At 51.8% G+C, this 18,577-nt stretch overlaps 1 protein-coding gene and 1 non-coding gene across 3 annotated transcripts in view; one reads left to right on the forward strand and one right to left on the reverse strand.

Moving 5' to 3' along the window:
• LOC144140082 (rap guanine nucleotide exchange factor 2-like) overlaps positions 1 to 18,577 on the forward strand; it is a 133,830-nt gene that overhangs the window by 14,745 nt on the left and 100,508 nt on the right. The window lies entirely within an intron of this gene.
• Trnas-gcu (transfer RNA serine (anticodon GCU)) lies at positions 7,071 to 7,143 on the reverse strand. Its single transcript has one exon. It is a non-coding gene; the product is annotated as a tRNA-Ser (tRNA).

An 18,577-nucleotide genomic window follows, 5' to 3' on the forward strand; every position in this document is an offset into this window, starting at 1 on the left:
GACGCTCGGACCGCTTGCCTCCCGGCCCAGTAAACGTTGTCCCGGCCGGGGCCTTTTCCCCCTTCTCGGGAACTGTGTCTACCGCTCTAGTGCCCGCACGGCTCACTCCTCCGCACTTTGCAGCGTTTTCAGCCGCGCTACGAGCTCGCGCTCTTTTGAGCGTCAGGGGCGGAGGGAAGTGGCGCTAATTGGCCGAGCAGCGGAGTGCCATGGCCATCTATCCGCGGCAACGATGATATGTGGGATTACGATGGGAGCGAGGCGCCGATATAACGGGCGCTGTCAAAGGAGCCCAAGTCCGCGCCGAACCTCGGCGACGACGATGGGGTGGCCGATTGGCTTAGTTTACCCCCCTGCTCTCAACTAATGCGCCGAGAATGGCTGAACGGTGGGTTCAACCCTCGCCCAGCACTGTGCCGTGCGGGAGCTTTTGGAGGGTCGGAGGACGGCTGAGGTGTTATCTTGTCAACCTTGTGCTTTGTACAGTTTACCGGTGGCATTGTCCCGGCGTTTGATTCTTTGCCTGATCAACGCGTCGGCGAGGAAATGGGGCTCGTTGTTTCCAATTTCCGGTTCAGACAGGGCGTACGTATTCATCTTTAAGGCGAAATAAATTTGGTTTGTTCGAAACACTATTTGGTCCCCATAACAGTTGTGCCAATTTTAACGGCGATTTTTCACTAAAATACATTGCGTCACTGCCGACCTCATGTAGCGCCATTTTGAAAGGTTTTCAATATTCAATTTTTTTTTCTGTTTTTTGAGGAAAGCAACGTCTTTCGGGGCCGGAATGGAGTTGAGCGAGTTCCCAAAAGCTAGTTGTTTCAAATAAAACAAGGTCGTATTTTGTCTACATGATTCTTTTACGAAGACGGCAATCATTGCTTGCATTCATCTACACGGGAGACGTGGCGGAAAGAGTGACCACTATCGTAGGTAGCATTTCTAAAAACGAATCTTAAAGGCACACGGCCACACACGGCCGTTTAGTCCGCGTTTGGTCCAGCCACTCGGGTAGCCGTTGCGGAAGTACACCAACACAGGGGCCAAAGCTACCAGAACTGTGTACGCCCGCAAGTCTAAGAATCGGAGTTGTGGGCGCTGTTGTGAGCCTAAGTTCTTGGAATTGTTGAGGAAGGTAATGATAGAAGTAATACAAGCCAGCCGCGCTGAGCGAGCATGCTGCGACGCCAGTGGTTTCGTCGACAGAGGTTTCGATCCCGTGCAATATCGTTGCCACCGAAGGGTGACCTAAAATAGACTCAGTTTTGGAGTCTGAGTTCTAATAACTTTGCATGTGCTTGTGCCGTTACACCTTGGGTTCAGGAGCGGATCATCCTTTGTTCCAGTGGTGGCCATCTCAGCCCACCATAAATGCTCGATTTTTTTTACCACGTAGGCTCCCATATTGCCCTGCTGCGGGTTCGCTCAGTTCAGTTGAACGGTTTATTTAACCTGGCCGAGGGCGCGTAGCGCGGCGTATTGCACGCTTTCTGCGCGACCTGTACTTGCGAGAACAATCTTGGGCGTTGAGTGCCGTTACGTTTCCGAGAAGTCCCGGGGAGGAGTGTCGGTGCGTGGTACGCGTGCGAGGAGGAGGCAGTGAAGTCACCGGCGATCGCGCAACGCCTTATCGAGGCGTGCCGTTACGCCATGCGGGTCGCTCGACGACGACCTTGGCACTGAGGCTCGTCACCGCGCGTTCCTCGCTTCAAGCGTCAATTAGCAGCGGGATAATTACAGCGGCCGACCGCGTACGTTGGTCGACTACGCCTCTTCCCGCTCCTCTTGGCGCGTATCAATCGACGCGTGAATGAACGTTACGACGACCCACTGCGCCGCGCTGTTACCTGTGCGCGATTCGCGAGTCTTCAGCGCCGCACGACAGACGCGCCTGCGCAGTGTATTCGCTCCGCTGCTGCGGCACAATTCTGGCTTCAATTCCAATACCTTTCCGCACTTTGAGCCCCAACTTCGGCAGTTACACGCAGAGGTGGATGGGTTTAGATGACTGGCCGCCTGGGGGAAGACGGGACACTGACGCGAAAGCGTTACTGTAGGCTAGCACTTCGCGATTCCAGCGTGCCTTCCAGCAGTGACTGGGAATTGTGCCATCACACCGAAGCGGAAGCGGCAACAGCAGCAGCTGTAGGGTATGCGCCGGACGCTAGGCCTAACGTTTCGCTTTGAGGCCTTACGTCGTCACCCGTACACACAGACGTTGCTTGGAACGCCATCCAGCTCAAAGTTGGGGCCAGTGCTGCCAACCTGCAAAGCCATTTTCCCCCTAACTCGGATACAAAATTCCCTAAATTTCCCTAGATTTTTAGTGAATGAGGTTATTTGATGTTTTCTTCCAGGCTCGCAAAATTGGCACCACATGGAGCGAATTTTGTGAGCGACGCGACGGGTATCCGCAATCGCTCGTGCCAATCGCTCGCTGAAGCAACCATATAAAAGCGATCGCGCGAGCGACGGCGAAACGCGATCCCAATACTACCGCACAGCGCCCGATACGATTTTCGAAGTAGCAACGCCGCGAGGTTTTTTGCGTGTGCATTTGCTACAGAAAAGGGAAATCTTGCACTACACAACACTTGACACAAAACTCTTGCACTACGAAACAGTGCACTTGTAATACCACGCAAGTAAATAAAAAATAGAAACAAGCACAGACGATAAGCGGTAAATGAGATATTCGAGCGAGCAAGTTTAAAAATTCATCAGTCACGTTCTTTTCAAATTTACGCCAATGCTGAACCTAGGAGGGATAGCTTTTCTGTATGCACATTTATGTGTGATTTCTGCGCTTCATTGAGAAACTGAAATCCATGGGTATATCAAAATAATGAATGCTAAGATTAATAAAGAGCGCCATTAAACGACTGAAGGCATAAGACCGTAGACGCAAAAAAGAAAAAACCCTAGATGTTGACAGATTTCCCTTTTCCCCTAAAGACGACCCAAATCCCCTAGACGTAGGGAAATTTCCATAGAGTTGGCAGCACTGGTTGGGGCTATCAAACGATCTGCTTAACAAAGGCATTGGCCGAGGCTTTTTGTCATAGTTACGGTGAGGAAAATGGAAGGAAAAGGGGCGGCCCACATTAGGGCCACACAAGCGTGCAACTAAAAAAAAAAAAAATTGCGGGTTGTATCAACATTCACCGCACCTTGTATTCTTCATAACACCCAGTCCCCAGTGTGCTGGCTTCTTTTGCCTTGCACCGGCATATAAAGGATGTGATCAGAGCCAACGTTTCGGATCGACGTGCGAGATGTCCTTACACGCAAGCCTTGACGGTCGCTTGATTTTCATGAGGCGGCCATGCTTTGGTCAGGCTGCTGAACCGTGATACGTTGGGTACGCGATATGCTTTTCACCTATCGGTGGCTCGAAGAAATTTCTTGTAATCCCGAAGCAAGTGTGTGCTCAATTGAAGAGAACTTCCCATCGTGACGGCAATGTTTAATGGCGCGGGCAACAGAAATTGCAAGGATAACTGCTGCCACGTCATTTGCAGAATCCTTGCTGCTTAATTGATGGGGTGAGTTTGTGCCCCTTAGTGCCGATTGCTTAAAAGACAGCGTTTAGACCACGGGTTTAGACCAAAGCAGTGCAGTGCCATATGTCCGAATTCCGCGCCAGCGGGTTAAAGGGACAGACAACCGATTTTTGTAGAGTATATGTTCCCTATCTCAAATGAAAGGCATCCCTTAAAACACCTTAACGCGAAACCGTTTGGCTGATAGCGCCCTGGAACTTTCTGAATCGAAATTTTTAGATCTACGCGCCGTACGGGTCCTCACAAAACTATCGCTGGCAGCCATGACATACAATAGGGCGGCAACATACTTTTGTCTGTAATCAAGATGAAAAGCTGTATTTAACAGCCTGTCACCAGCTAGAAAAATGTGAACTGCAGGCTTACTTATTCCTTTATGTGTTGCTTAATCACTTAGAAGCAGCCATCTGTATGTATTGACCTAGTATGAAGTACTGTATTTTTCATGAAGGCGCCATCTGTTGGGATGGACGAGAGGTAGAATGCTGGCTTCATGTTGTGAATGTCGTTTTTTTTTTTTGTTTTTTTTAAAGCTGCCGTTGGCGTTTTTGAAAACTGAAAACGAATATTTCGGCAGAAGAAGCGCCCTTACTCAGGCAGAATCGTCAATATACAACACAAGCAGGAAGCTTCTTCACTGGGTCTGTTTACTGAACGCTGCCGTTGATTCTGGGCATAGAGGTCCTGTTAGCCACACTGCGAGCAACGCGGCAGGTGGCGTGTCTTTAAAAAAATTCAAAAGAACGTTTAAAAATGCATATACAATTTAAACTAATATAAATACTTGTGTGAAGAGGTTTTTCGTTGCAGTAGTTTCAGTAGCTGCAAGATTTGCAGGTCACGTAACCAGGACACGTAATGTAGTGTCACGTTTCCACTACCAACCGCCACCTATCAGATTTCGAAAAGTTTAGTTCCAAATTAAAATTATTTCCGCCAATTTGTTTATAAATTGCTCGTGGCTACCGCACTGTATAAAACGCTGGATTTCATATGAGCTAGAGAACCTATACTCGACAAAAATGGGTTGTCTGCTCCTTTAGGTGAGCCGTATGTGCGAATTCGGGGCACAAACAACGCCGCGGAGCAGATTGAGGGCCACAGGCGGCCCTCGGGCGGCCATTACAGAGCTGCCTGACAGCCCCTTCCCCCATCCCCTTCGACTTCTTCCTACCTCAGCCATATGCCGCCCACTGCGTTGACCTCGGACGCCCGTTGTGTTGACCGTTGGTGACCTTTGACAGCGAGTTCACTCGCCAGCGTCTTTTCCCACATCCCATGTTCTCCACCTGCGCTGGCCGCAGGGAAGCCTCTCCACTTGCGCATCATTGGCTTTTGGCTGCTTTCTGTTCAAGCTCATTTACCGCGGCGTTGTTGAGGTGACCGCTTGCATACGTTGATCGCCCGTTTCGAAACCCTATTGACGAGGCTGGTTCGCCGAGGAATCCAAAGGTGTTATGCCGACGATTGCAAATTTCGTGCAGAATGTGCGAGTCCAGTAACGTTACCGGCAGTTTCGAGGGACGGACGGGCGGACAGAACCAAAAGTTTCGTGTTTAGGTAGCCAAAGAAAAACTACCATTAAAAAAAAAAAATCGAGCTCGAGCCGTATGCGCTCGGCCGTTCGAGCTTCTCGCTGCCGCAGCGCTTGGCGTCGTGGCGACGCGATCGTCCACGAATCGGGAAATCATTCATCTTGGCACAAATAGTACGTAAGGCGTAGGCCTCGTTCGTGGCAATCTCCAGCCGCTAATTCGTTTCGCGAGGTCATGGCGGCCTCGTTAGAACGTTATGCGGCGCAACGTTATTTAGTTGTCTTTCGTGTCCAGCGGCCTCTTCATGAACTACGCGGAGGTAGTATTTGGGTGCGCATACGTAATGTGGCCGTCCCTCGCCAGGAAAGCTGCGCGCGCTCCGTATTTTTTGGTGCGCTCTGGGAGGCGGCTTCGTTGCGCATGACCCAGCAGCGCCGCCGCGTCTTACTCGTGCGCGCATAACGTGCGCGGCCCATCTTGTTTTGCCTCCCTGCCCATATTCTGCGCGAGTGCACGCGCGGTTACATATATGCCTGCGCACGGTACGCTACCTGCACGGTAGCTGTGTCTAGCCGGCCGTGTGGGAAGCAGGGCGCATGCGCCAAGGCTCATCTCCCCACCCTTTTTCTCGCTCGTCTGGAAACGAATGAACGCACTGCTGCCGATCCACGTTGTGTGTGGCGCTGGCGGCTAGAGTACGAGGTCGTGGGCTGCTTTTCTGTCGGAGGCGAACAGCAAATTTAAAGGTTTCCCCGCACTGAGGCGGCCTTTAGGTTGGTCAGCAGCCTTGCACTAGGGCCCTCCTCCGTCGTGGCCCAAAACTCCAAATTTCCAGATTTTGTTAACCCTAAGCGCCGGAGACTTAGACGAGGGTTCGAGCTAAGAACACAATGTAGTTATGTGAAAAAATGGCGTGTTAAACACTAGTGATTCTTGAAGGTTTAATGTAAAGGAGAATTTCGCTAGTTATTACGGCCGCGCGTTTTGCGGCATTTTTGCCTGAGGTGCAACTCAGTTGTAGTTTTATCGTATATTAGCCCCAAATTGTGTACTGACACGTACCTAGCTTGTATAGATAGACAACGTGCCTTAGTCCCCACTGACATTGTACTTGATTTGCTTGGAATGGTGGCAGCGATGCTTTGTACACACTGAACTGCGTCTGATGATTTTACGTCTGGCTTTGTAAATTATATGAAAAATCTACTGGTTGCCCACCGCTTGGTGGAGTTTATATACGGCGGGAAAAATCCACACGTCAATCAAAAATGAGTACATCCAGCCCCATAGATGCGTTCCGAGGAAACAAAGTAATAATCCGCATTTAACAAGACGTACTTCCTCTTACGTGCGGCTGCACTTGGAAACAAGTTAAGAACGGCAATAGCTCATGTACGGCATCACTCTGCCTAAGCGACTGACCTGGATGAACACGGGCGCGGGCGTTTTGAAAGGAGACTGCTATGAATGCGTGATGTCGTCTGCCTTTCCTAACGTAGTTTGTCGTCGTTGCAGTCCTTAATAAGCAGATTAAGTCCAAATAACGGAAACGGCTCGTGCCATGTTCAAAATATTCCCAGTAACGCTCAACTTGCCGGCCGCGGCGGCCGCTTTTCTGATGAAGGCGAAAAGAGAAAACGCCCGTGTGTACCAGATTTCGGCGCACGTTAAAGATCCCCAGGTGGTCAAAATTAATCCGGAGCCCTCCACTACGGCGCGCCTCGTCGCCTGCGTTGCGTCGGCGCGTTAAACCCTACAATCAATCCTCTACTTGCGGCGCGGAGTAACCGCCGGCTGCCGTGATGAGGCACAGCGGCGATTTCTGTTGCCGTTCTTAACTTGTACCCCAGTATAGAGTATAGTTCGGTCAGGGCTCCGGATTAATTTTGGCCACCTGGGGATCTTTATCGTGCGCCGAAATCTTGAACACACGGACGTTTTTGCTTTTTGCCTCCATCAGAAAAGCGGCCGCCGCGGCCGGGAATCGAACCCGGGTTCTTGCGCTCAGCAGCGCAACGCCTTAGCCACTGAGCCACCGCGGCGGGTGCAGCAGTACTTGGGTCGGGTGGTTGTGAATAATGTTCACGCAACCTGCTTCTGTTCCGAGCTGCGTGTGGACGCTGTTTCCCCTGGCTGCTTCCGAGCGAGCGGCCGGCGGCTGGCCTACTTGGTCGTCCCGGGGGGGAGGAAGGCGTTCGGGCCAGTGGGCATCATTCGGCCGGAAATGGCCTTCTTCCTTCCCTGGCTGCGCCGCCGGCACACGCGCCTGCTCCTTCGGGTCACTGGGTGCACGTGCGCCTCGGGTCGGCCGCCATGGGGAATTCGAGGCACTGGACCGAGTGTACTAGTCTTTGAATCGCGCGTGGGTCTTCTAGCGTTTGTACGATGGTTGGGTGCGATCACGCTGGCGTAGTAAGCTCTGCAGTCGGCTGCTGTTTCAATGTCGCCTGACGGGACGTTTGTCATCCGCTTACACGTCTCCTTTGCTTTTGTGGGGACTGTATGCTCGAAGCACACGCGTCTGACCCATGGGTCCACTAAAAAAAAACAAAGGAAACGTGCCAAAGCAAGAACTTTCTACAATCCATGATGCAAGATAAATGTGGAGAGTGTGTTGGACACTTTGTTGGTATGCTTCACCACCGTTTCGAGCGATAAATGGAACAAGGACTGGCCGTCGGGTGATAGGGACGGGCGTATGGTTACATAAAAGCAAAATTGGTGCAGCTTGCTCTAGGGGTGCAAGGCTGAAGAAACATCCAAGCTGGCGGCCCCTCTCCCTTCATCGGAGACCCGGCTGTTGAGAAAATAACCAAAAATTACCAAATAATGTTAATGAAAAGCATGCAATAATAAATACAAAAAAAATAAAAGCAAACAAACCCCAAAACAAAAAAATGGCTCGTGGTTGATCCAGCCTTGAAAATCACCCCCTTCCCAAACATTTCGGCGGGCGCTGCCAATGTGAAAAACCACTAGCGCCACCTGTATTCCATAATAGCGAATCTAATTACGAAGTATATATGGGCAAAAGCACCGTGCATGTCAACTTTGCGTCGCGCGTAGGTAGCCTTGGGCAGATTTACGGCAAAACGAAAGTACATAAACGAACCTGACGGTTCGTTTAATTAAATACTTACATTAGATTTGTTTTTACAGAAATCAATGAGAAAAAAAGTTAGAAACGGCGTCAGAGAGGTGCGGGGTAAAAGCAGAACAAAATATAAAATCACGAGATTGTATCGCGCTGTCACGAGTGGCGCTAAACACATCAAAAACAAAACATACAACTGCATACGGCTGGCTTCAACCGCACATATCCGTCCATCTCCGCCCGGCAGCCTAAAAATGAAGCGAACATAAACGCTTCAACTATGCATGCTGCCCACTGTGACAGTTCCCAAGAAGTAAGTTTCGGCCGTGATTTTGTCCTTGTGGCCGTGGTGATCTCCCTCTCGTCGCCCGGCAGAGCGCGTGCAAGGCCTATTCATATCGGTCGCAAAGACTATAATGAAAGGAGCTATACAACCGTTTGCCAGCGTTATCAGCTGCAAGCGAACGATCGAAGTTCGGCTGCAGTACGGAACAAGCATTTAAGCTGTAATCACCATAAGTTGCATTTTAAAACGTGTACCTAATATTTAACTTACGTGATCAGCTTCGGTCAGACATTTAAAATTAAATTAATGCTTATTAAATTAATTTTTAAATGTCTCTAGCATCATCTGAAAAACAAGCGCTCGCAACCTTGGAAAGCCTCTGCTTCTTTCTTCGCAGTAGCTTCCACGTAAGCCATGGAAACGCACCGAGACAGCTTAATAGCGTAAAACACTGGTCTCCACCATCAGGGGTCTAAACCGCGTGGTTCGTGATCTGCAGATCTTTAGTCTCATCCCGGCCATTGCGTTCCTTTCCGTTCGTTTTTAACGTGGTATTGTTACTTTAGGCTCACTTGGCGATTTTTAGTTGACAGTAGGCGTCCGAACCTGCCGTGCTCCTCAGCCGTGCGTATCAGGCGTCCACGGAGACGACGGCAGACAGACGCGAGCTCCCTGTACAGCTGGGATGGGGCGCGGCGACAACTGTAGTGTGGAAAGGAGAAGGCGAACTATAGTTCATCTCACAAGCTACCTGCAGCACTGTGGAGGCTGCATTGTTATCAATAGTGCGCCCACTGAGGGCGGCTAATCCGCCGTGAAGGGGGTCATAGAGAAATAAAAATTTCTTTCTCTATGAGGGGGTCCTGAAAGGACACTCTCTTCTCCCCTCTCGGCAAGTGGCACCGCACGGCCCCGGCGCCTTTTGTCGCTTTGTCGCTTCCTTCGCGGCGAGTTAGGCGCCCTGAGGGGGACAACAATGTAGCCTCCACAGTGCTGCAGCTAGCTAGTGAGATGAACTTTTTTTTATAGTTGGCTCGCTGACGATGCTAGTATACGACAGAAAAGGGATACGATACGTGATTTCAGCACGCGCCGCGCGTGCTCAGTGTGGTTTGCTCTCCCCCACTCGGGGCTTGCGCGGATCGGTCAGTTTTCATGCCGCTGCATATAAAACCATTGCTGCTAGTCTCGCTTCCCCAGCTGACCTTTAGTGCTTGGAGAGCATGAAAAATAAATGCAGCAGCTCTTTTACAAAACTCTTAAGTCCTTAACGTAGATTCCTTAACGTAGATGTCCTCTGCAACTGTTTTTTTTTTTTTGGAGGGGGGGGGGGGTAGTGGGGGGGTAAGCTGTGCATTTTTTTTTACTATGATCAACTGCGTCACCCTTTACCCGGTAAAGAGTCTCTCATACCGCACGCGTACACGCCCACCCAGTAAGCTGGCTTGTTAAAAGACAAAAAATAAGTTCCGCCTAATGTCGTTATGTTTCTCTAGGATGTGACGCCTCTCTTGTTTTTCTTCGCTCTGTGGGAAGTTTTTTTTTTTTTTTTTCGACGCAATATTTATACCTTCGCACGCTCTTGTCAGCGTTTGGCAGTGCCGCTACAGCATGAGTGATCATCTTGAAGTGAACAGCGCGACGGAAACGAGGACGATGGAGGAGACGGTACAGCGCGCGTGTTGTCTCTTTCATCGCCCTTGTTTCCGTTGCGCTGTTCCCTTTCGGATAGATGTCCATCAGCCCTTTAACCCGAAAAAGTAAGGCGATTGTTGCCAGGTGGGATTTTGCGACCCCGGGTTGGGCTTACGCAAGAAGTTTTCAGGTGGGCGAAGCACATAAGTTGGTCACAAGTGTAATATTGATGTTTGCTCATTTAGGGATGTATTTGATACAAGCTTTCTACATTGAAAATGTAACGTGTGAACGCGCTCAACGGTGGCGCTGAAATCACCATATGAAAGCTGGCACCAGCATTCAGTTTTCCATTGTCATGCGCTTTTTTTTTTTTTGAAAGTACGACAGCCACCTCGTTAGCTCGACTTCCCCTGTACTAAACTTTTGTAAAATAAATCAAGATGTTATGTATTATTCATGCTGATCGCGCTTGTGAGTCGAATACAAACGAACAGCTCTCTCTCTCTCTCTCTCTCTCTCTCTCTCTCTCTCTCTCTCTCTCTCTCTCTATCTATCTCTATCTCTCTCTCTCTCGCTCGCTCGCTCGCGCGCGCTCACTCTTATTCCGTCTGTTGGAGCAATAATGTTGTGATGTCCCAATCCGGCGCGTAATCCATTTGCGCGGACGAGGCGGCGAAACAACTTCTTTCGAAGTCGTTTGTGCTGGCGTCATCATCCGAGTGTAGTAGTAGGGCGCAACATGTTGGAAAACCGTGTAGCGCAAGCACCGTGAAGGCAGCGCAAGGCGTCGTCTCGCGTGCTGTTTTCCCGTTTGCGGGTGTTGTCACGAAGCGGGACAGGTGTCGGATGCCTGCCTTGTTTTCCTCCCCGCTTGGCAGCTCTGCTTTGACGATTGCTTGTCCCTGACTCACGGCGACGACGCCGGGCCGCTCGGTGCCTGGAACGGGGGGGGGTTCCGCGCGGATTCTTGGCGTCGCCTTTGCGCTTAGTGAGCTGTACGGTATGCTTTCCGTGACGCGTTCCGGGCGCCCAACCCCGTGTCGCTCGTGGCTTTTCCCTGGCCGTTCCGTTGTCGTGCGTTCGACTCCCGTCAACTCGGAGCTTCTTCACACGCGACATTTCGGGATTGTACGAAGCAGCTTTGCACCCGTGAAAGTGCTGCAAGTTTGCTGGCCTTGAGTAATTTCAACAAGTTAGCTTCGAGTTATTTCAGCCAGCATACACACACAGCGCTTCGGGCGCGGGCTTGTTGTAATTGTGGGTTATTTGGCCACGGCGAACCCTACGCATCGTTGTCACCGCTTGGTGCTATGTCTACCAACGTTACTAGTTTATTCTGGTAACGTTGATGTCTACTGTGTTGGCAACTGTGTGGGGCGTGCGTTGGAAAACTGCAAGAGGTCACCTGGTGTCCTCCGCCATTGTGCAGTTTCACACAGCTTGAAACGCACCCAAGCTACACTATGTCGCAGTGAAGGGCCATGCAATTTCAGACCAGCCGTTTTTCAAGAACCAAACAGCAGAGTTCCTGCGCCCCAGCACAACGCCATGGGCTCCTTCGAAGTATAGTGCTTGTAGTTCGGTATAAACTGTGGCGCGAGTGAGTGTACGAGGGAAAGTGACATCAGCGTAAAAATTCTACGATAGCTAAGTAGCTACTAATCACTTTTTTTATACTTGCTATCCATGCCGGTTCAATGCCTGGCACGGCTTTCCTGGCTTTGCTAAAAATTCTTTTCAGTGGTCGCGTGTTGCCTTGATTGCGAAGGATGCCTTGATTGCAATGCTGCGCGCTACGCTCGGTGCAGCGCAGGCGTATTTGTAGTAAACTGGCCTCTATGTGCGGGTGTGCGTACGAGGAACTGGCACTTATAAGATCGCAGGGGCTAGGTGCGAACTTTCCTTGAAGGAATAAAACACTACGTGACTTGAGTGGAACAAAGAATATTTATAGGAGAAGTTTTCCCGCCTCGTTCGTTCGTTTCTTGCTCCCGTCAGTGACCAAACGAAACGTCCTTCCTCGTTGTGCTTGTATGTTCATGTGTGTTTGCACACACATACACAATTTTTTCCCTTATTATTCGGCTGCTCAACAAGATGGGTGGCTTTCGCGCATCAGTCCCTGGGCCCTTTACGCGTGAATAGGCAAGAATAATTTTCCTGCTTGTACGACCTGTATGAAATGGTCCGACGGAGCACTGTGGGTTTGCAAAGCGTTCGCGTTCATTTTTATAGTCTGGCAGTCAGTCGGGCTGCAGTCGGGCTGCGTAGACATCAACCTGTATATCCGCATCGTCGCTCGTCTGGGTTAGGCGCGGGTGGGCCTGCGCCTCCCGAATCGTTTCTTTTATGGATGAGCAGCGGTTGTATTTAATTTTAACGGTGAAGCAGAGCGTAGTTTTTTTGTTTGTTTGTTTGTTTTAGCCACCGCTTAACAACTCTTCCAAAGGACTAAAATCTTCTTTAATTTTGCTCCGGTTGTCTTCGACAACCTTCTGTTTCTGGCGGGCGTGGGGTTAATCGAAGGGGCTGTTTGCGGATCCTGCATACAAATTCCATGCGTCGACACCGGGCGTGTTTCATCAGCCGAATTTCACGGTAAAACCGCCACGCTGAATAGCACTTTTTATTATTCATTATTCAGAATTGCTTCCACGGATGCTATTCGTGAGGGGGCAGAGATATATGCGGAATGCCTGACAAAGCCTCTGCCCCCGACACAAGCAGTTCAAGATCGTACAAATCGGATTGGAAGTTTTCTTACTTTTTTTTTTAATCTGCTGCAAGGTTTCGTTCCTTGAAGTGACTGCACTATCGACTGTGTTGCGGCAGAGCTTTATTTATTTACATTGACGTCTGTTATAAGCACGGTACAGGCTCAACGACTGGTGGGGGAACTCGTTCGAAAGGTTCCGTGTCTAACGCGCTGCGTATCGTTCAGGGACGGCAATCCCGCGGCACTGCACTGCTCTGGCATTTCCCGAGTGTGTTTTACGACAAGCACTTAACGGTGTTGTTGCCCATACACGCGCGACACCGATGGTACGTACTCGCTGGGGGTGGGCCAGTACGATAAATAGGCCCCTCTGCGGCGAAGACTTGCGACCAGGAGACTGATAGAAGATGATGACCGCGTGCCTAGTCGAGCCTAGACATCCGTTGTTACATTGGGGAAGGCGTCTCCGTGCCGAGCTCCGTCGCCTCCGTCATGTAGCGCTGGTGGACGAGCGGCTAACAGAGCTGCCTCGGTGTTGACGACAAAAAGCCGAGAGCAAAATTTAACTGGTTTTACGGCATGGCGAGAGAGGAACAGCGAAAATACAGGATCAGCATGGAGCCGACGGGTAGAGTGGCGCGCTCTTAGTTCAGCCACAGAGAGAGGGTGGATTTTATACACAGAAGCGCAATCGCGTCCGCTGCTTCCAGGGCTTTGCACAGGGCAGAACAAAATACAGACGCACAAGAACACTCTTTCCCGGGCTCGTCAAAGCAACACCACCTAGTCTAGGTGGTGTTGGTCAAAGCCGTCGCACGTTCAGTGAGAGAGGGGGGAGAGGAAATATCGGCGAGCGGATTCAGGTCTCAAGACGAATGAATGAATTAATGAATGAATTTATTGTAAACAAGGGAAGGCAAGACCACCAGCAGGCGTAGTTTGTCTCACCTAAGGGTGGACACCGGAACGCCTGCTGGTGGGGGGGGATTGGGGAAAACAGTTGTACAGGGAAGGGAGGATAGAGAGAAGGAGAGGTTACATATATACAAATATACAGGTCTAACAGGACATATATGTACTATATATACAAGGTAAACACTAAAACACTAAAACCTGTGCAAGGAGGGGGTGGGCCCCGTGGAAGCAGGCCCTCCCTCCAGCCGCCGCCCTGCACTGGAGGCCGAAGTGCACACGGACATCCCGGGCCTGCGTAGCAAGCGGCGGACGTCGCACTGCGGGCAGCTGCAGCTGGCTCGGGGCGTCGTGTGGGGCGACCTGGAGGACCACACCCTGGTATACACGAATGGTTCCGTGCGGCAGCAGCAGAGTTCGGCCACGGCGGCGGCGGTGCTGGGGGAGGCCACCAGGCAGGCCCGGCTGCCCTACGCCGCATCATCCGCCACGGCCGAAATGGTGGGCGCAAGCCTTGGCCTGAACCTTCTACTGGAGCTGGAGCCGCCCTCCGAGCGCTGCGCCCTGCTGTGTGATTCTCGAGTGGCCCTACTCCGGATCCAGGAGGGCGACCCGCGCTCCCTCCTGATGCGGGCCGTGCGGGACAAGGTGGCACGGCTGGCCCAGCGGGGGACTCGCCTGCGGCTGCAGTGGGTGCCAGGCCACATTGGGCTGGAGGGCAACGAGAGGGCAGACGAACTGGCCGCCGACGCCCACGAGCTGCCTCCTTCGCCCACGGCAGCCCACGCAGCTGCGGATGACGCCCCCCTGCTGATACAGCGATATGTACGGGCCCAGCACCCGGAGCCGAGGTTGGCCGCTGGAGAGGCCCCACCACCCGTCCGGGCCACACGGATGCCCAGACATCAACGCTCGGCTGTCCTGCGCCTACGCGTGGGGTGCGTGTGGACGGCCGAGCTAAAACACCGCCTAGCACTCATCGATGACCCGTCGTGCCAGCACTGCCGGGCGGCTGTCCAGACCCTGCCACATCTGGTCCTGGAGTGCCCCCAGTTTGTGGCAGGGAGGACCGAACTGTTGGTCGCCTTCGGGGGAGGGGCTCGGCCCCTCGAAGAATGTCTGTGGCCACCAGGCAGTGCCAGAGAGCGGGACGGAGTCCATGAGGCCCTAGGGTCCTACCTGGATGCCTCAGGACTCCTGCCGGCTCTCCGCTTTCTCCCCACATAAACTAAGACGCCCCGCTAGTCGTAGCTTGTTTCAGGAGGGCGGGCTTTCCTGCAGCACACAAAGTTTCCCCGCACTACACCAAACTTTTAGCGCACGCGCACAGAAGAGCGGCTCGCTGAATCGTAACACCGTGCACGTCGCGCCCTACAATCCCCGCATGCACCGCGCGCACATCGTACACAAGGTATGAATGGCTGAGCTCAGTAAGTTTTCCCGAGTCTTGGTAAGCACTAACAAGCTTCTTTCTGTCCCGGTGAATCGGTGCAGCACGCCGGATAGATTTCATTTGAAAGGAGCTGGATCACGCACATCCCGCTGCTAACACGACGTCACTGAGGAGCGAATTCGCGTACATGAGATCTTGCAGAGCGTACCCCTATCTCTCTCGGCGCACATTCTTCCATGCCGTTAGTAATTTCGCGGTTGGAACTACTTTGGGATTGCACACAAGTACTGCCTATGGTTTTCGGGGACAAACTGCTGGTCAGCAGCCTGCTGGCTTCCAGTTAGCCAAGTTTTTACGACAGCATGTGATGTGTGCCTATTCCCACGTGGAATCTTAGTCCGTTATGCGTACGCATGCACGTCATCTCCGTTCCTTTCCTCGTCGTGTTAGTAAGCAGCGGGATCCTTTTTCTCAGGATGGATGATCATTTCTAACGGGAGATGCGGAGAACGTGCGAATAAGCCTCGAAAGCTTTTTTTAACATATATCTTCGAAAGTGTAAACTAACCCACTTATTTAGTTTTTTTTTATCATCTTGGGAATTGTTCTCCTGCGTTTCGGATGGCGATGTTGATTGTAGGGTTTAACGCGCCGACGCAACGCAGGCGATGAGGCGCGCCGTATATAGTGGAGGGCTCCGGATTAATTTTGACCACCTGGGGATTTTTAACGTGCGCCAAAATCTTGTACCCACGTTTTTTTTTTTTTTTTCGCCTTCATCAGAAAAGCGGCCGCCGCAGCCGGGAATCGAACCCGCGTTCTCGTGCTCAGCAGCGCAACGCCTTAGCCAGTGAGCCACCGCAGCAGGTCGGAGGGTGATGTGGGCACTCAGGCCCTTAGATTACTCTAGACTTGGGGGGAACGTAAGTATTTTGTGTGGCCTTCTGCATCTGCCCCCGTCCCCCATCCCAACGCCTTTACTTAGTCCCCCGCAGCTATTGTGCCAGCAGCGTGCGATTCCAAGGAGATGGCGTGCGTGTGCGCATTCTGGAGTGTTGACCACCGAACGGCGTCTGCACGCATCGTACGCGTTTTGAAGGTCCCCCCCTTGTTCGGTGTTCGTGGATCTCCGAGCCCCCTCCGTCGTGTTGCCGCAACACGGCCTGCTGGCTGCATGGAATGCGTCCGAAGGCGGCGGCTGGTGTCGAGGGTGATTCATTCCGTGTTTCCCTAGCGCATTCCTCGCCTCCTTTTCTTGGCTCCGCCTTCTCCGCATTGTTGCCGGCTTGATTGTGGGCTCTATTTTGTAGCGTAAGCTACACTGGCCGAGGTTGAGCAGTTTCGCGTGGACCTTGAAGGGCCGTGCTAAGGTGGCTAGCCACCTTAGCCGTGCTGCGCAAGCGCGGGGAGCATGGGATTGGATTGGATTGGAAATATAATCCAATTGGAGTATGGGTGTGCACGGAATTGGGTCTGCACATTCGCCGGTCTGCACATTCCAGTGGAGGGATGTCATAGCCGCGGCAGACGCACTGGCGCCGGCGCGTGCCCAGCTGTGCGCCTCCCTTGCGCAGTAGCAAAGTCTGACGGTGCACCGGAGCCGCTTAATAGCCGTTTCGCGTGGCTCGTGGAGAGCCGTGCTGCGCATGCGCGAGGAGCAGTGACTGGACTGGATTGGAAATTGTTTTAGCAGCAGTAAGCATGATAATCAGCCAATCCTAGACAACCAGGAAACCTAGATTAACCAGCGGGACCTTAGCTCACGCTGCGTATATCCTGGCATAGCCGAGCTAAGCCACTGCTATTTTTTTTTTTCTTTCGCCGGCTCTCCTTACTGTTCGGAGCAAATGTACGTATATGCACGTGCGGCCAATTATTACTTCGGGTCGTTCCTCCTTTCCCGCCGCTCCAAGGACGCTCTGCCGCCGCCAAGAGGCGCCGGTGTAACAGGATCCCGAGGGGTCAGATGAGGGCTCTGCAGCCTTTCGGAGAAAACATTTTTACCGTTGTTATTGTTGTTCTTTTTTTTCTCTCTAAGCATTGGTTTCTACCCCGTCCACTGAATCTTCATGCACTGCCTTTGGCCACTGCGTTCTGAAATGGTACCTGCGGACGGGGCCAATCGATTGACCGTTGTTCTGGCGCCTTGTTTTTTCCTTTGGTAATTAGAGTGCCTCTGTGGCGTGTTTTTGTCTCAGCCATGTTGCTGCCCTTTTATTTCTCCGCTTTCGGAAGTCTGTACGGCGCCCTCCGGCCTTCGGTACCTGCTGCCCCAGCATGTCCGGGGCCGAAATGGCCGCGCATGGTTTCGGGCTGTGCCAGAGGGCGCTAGCACCCTCCGTACGGGTCGCGTTCGCACGGGATGAGTGGCTTCAGTCGCTGGAAGAGCAACCTTGGCGTCCTTCTCGGAACAGCGTGGTACCGCACCAACCCGCTCTACGCCTTGTTTGCGCCCCCCGATGAGAGATGAGCAGTCCGAGTGCTGTCGCCCGTTTCGTAGTGAGCTGTGAACTGCCTGGCCCAGACGGAGGTCTGATTTCGAACTGGTTCAATGGCCGCATTCTCTTTAACGCACCATGTTTTGCACATCCTTGCACCCCCCTTTCTCCCCCCCTTATTGTCGTCCACCTTCCTTGCAACATTATTAAGGTAACCCTATTTTATTTCTAATTGTCGATCCGTATTCGTATCTACTGCGGGAACTGCTTTTTGTAATCGTAATCTTATTTCGTGTCGGTTATAAATAACGTTAGCGGAGCTCACCGCATGATCGCTGCTGTCTTTGTACTTCTGCGCACAAAAACTGAATACTTACTCAAAATAAAGCAGGTTTCATGATACGCGCAGCGTTCACCTGCTCGAATGACTCGTGCACGGCAAACACTTGTGAAAACCTCAAACGGCTCCTTTCGTGGTATGAAAATGACTTTTAAAACAAACGCCCTTTCCTCTAGTGGAGGCGTTCACTTAGGCGTGGTAGGGTTGACTTGTCGCTTGTTTTTGTTTTTTTTTATCGCCTTTCTAACCTAAAAAACGGCGTACTTAGTTAAACACGCTTTGCACACACATCAACTTGATTTCGCTCTTTTGATGCGGTGCCAGGTCGACCAAGCTCGTCGCCGTAGGTGCCTGCATCAAGAGCAAAAGAAAAACAAAAGGTAACGGAACGTGAAAAGAACCTGATGCGCCATGCGACGCTAGCCAGGGACACGTGATCCCGTGAGTCAGCGCACGAGGAGCAATGCGCAGAAATCGATGCTTTGATGGTTCAGAAGACAAAAGAATGCATTGGTTCGGTTGACTGTCTTTGTGCGCTCGCCCTACCTTTACATAGAAAAAAAAAACGGTGTGTTGATGATAGTGTTAGTAAGTGGTTGAAAAAAAAAGCAGCGGAGAAACAGTGGAGACGGTAAAATGAACAAAGCCGTAATCATTAT

This window comes from Haemaphysalis longicornis, unplaced genomic scaffold, assembly GCF_048455015.1.
Source record: "Haemaphysalis longicornis isolate Haplotype H1 unplaced genomic scaffold, Haemaphysalis longicornis Haplotype H1 scaffold_1, whole genome shotgun sequence".
Taxonomy (NCBI): domain Eukaryota; kingdom Metazoa; phylum Arthropoda; class Arachnida; order Ixodida; family Ixodidae; genus Haemaphysalis; species Haemaphysalis longicornis.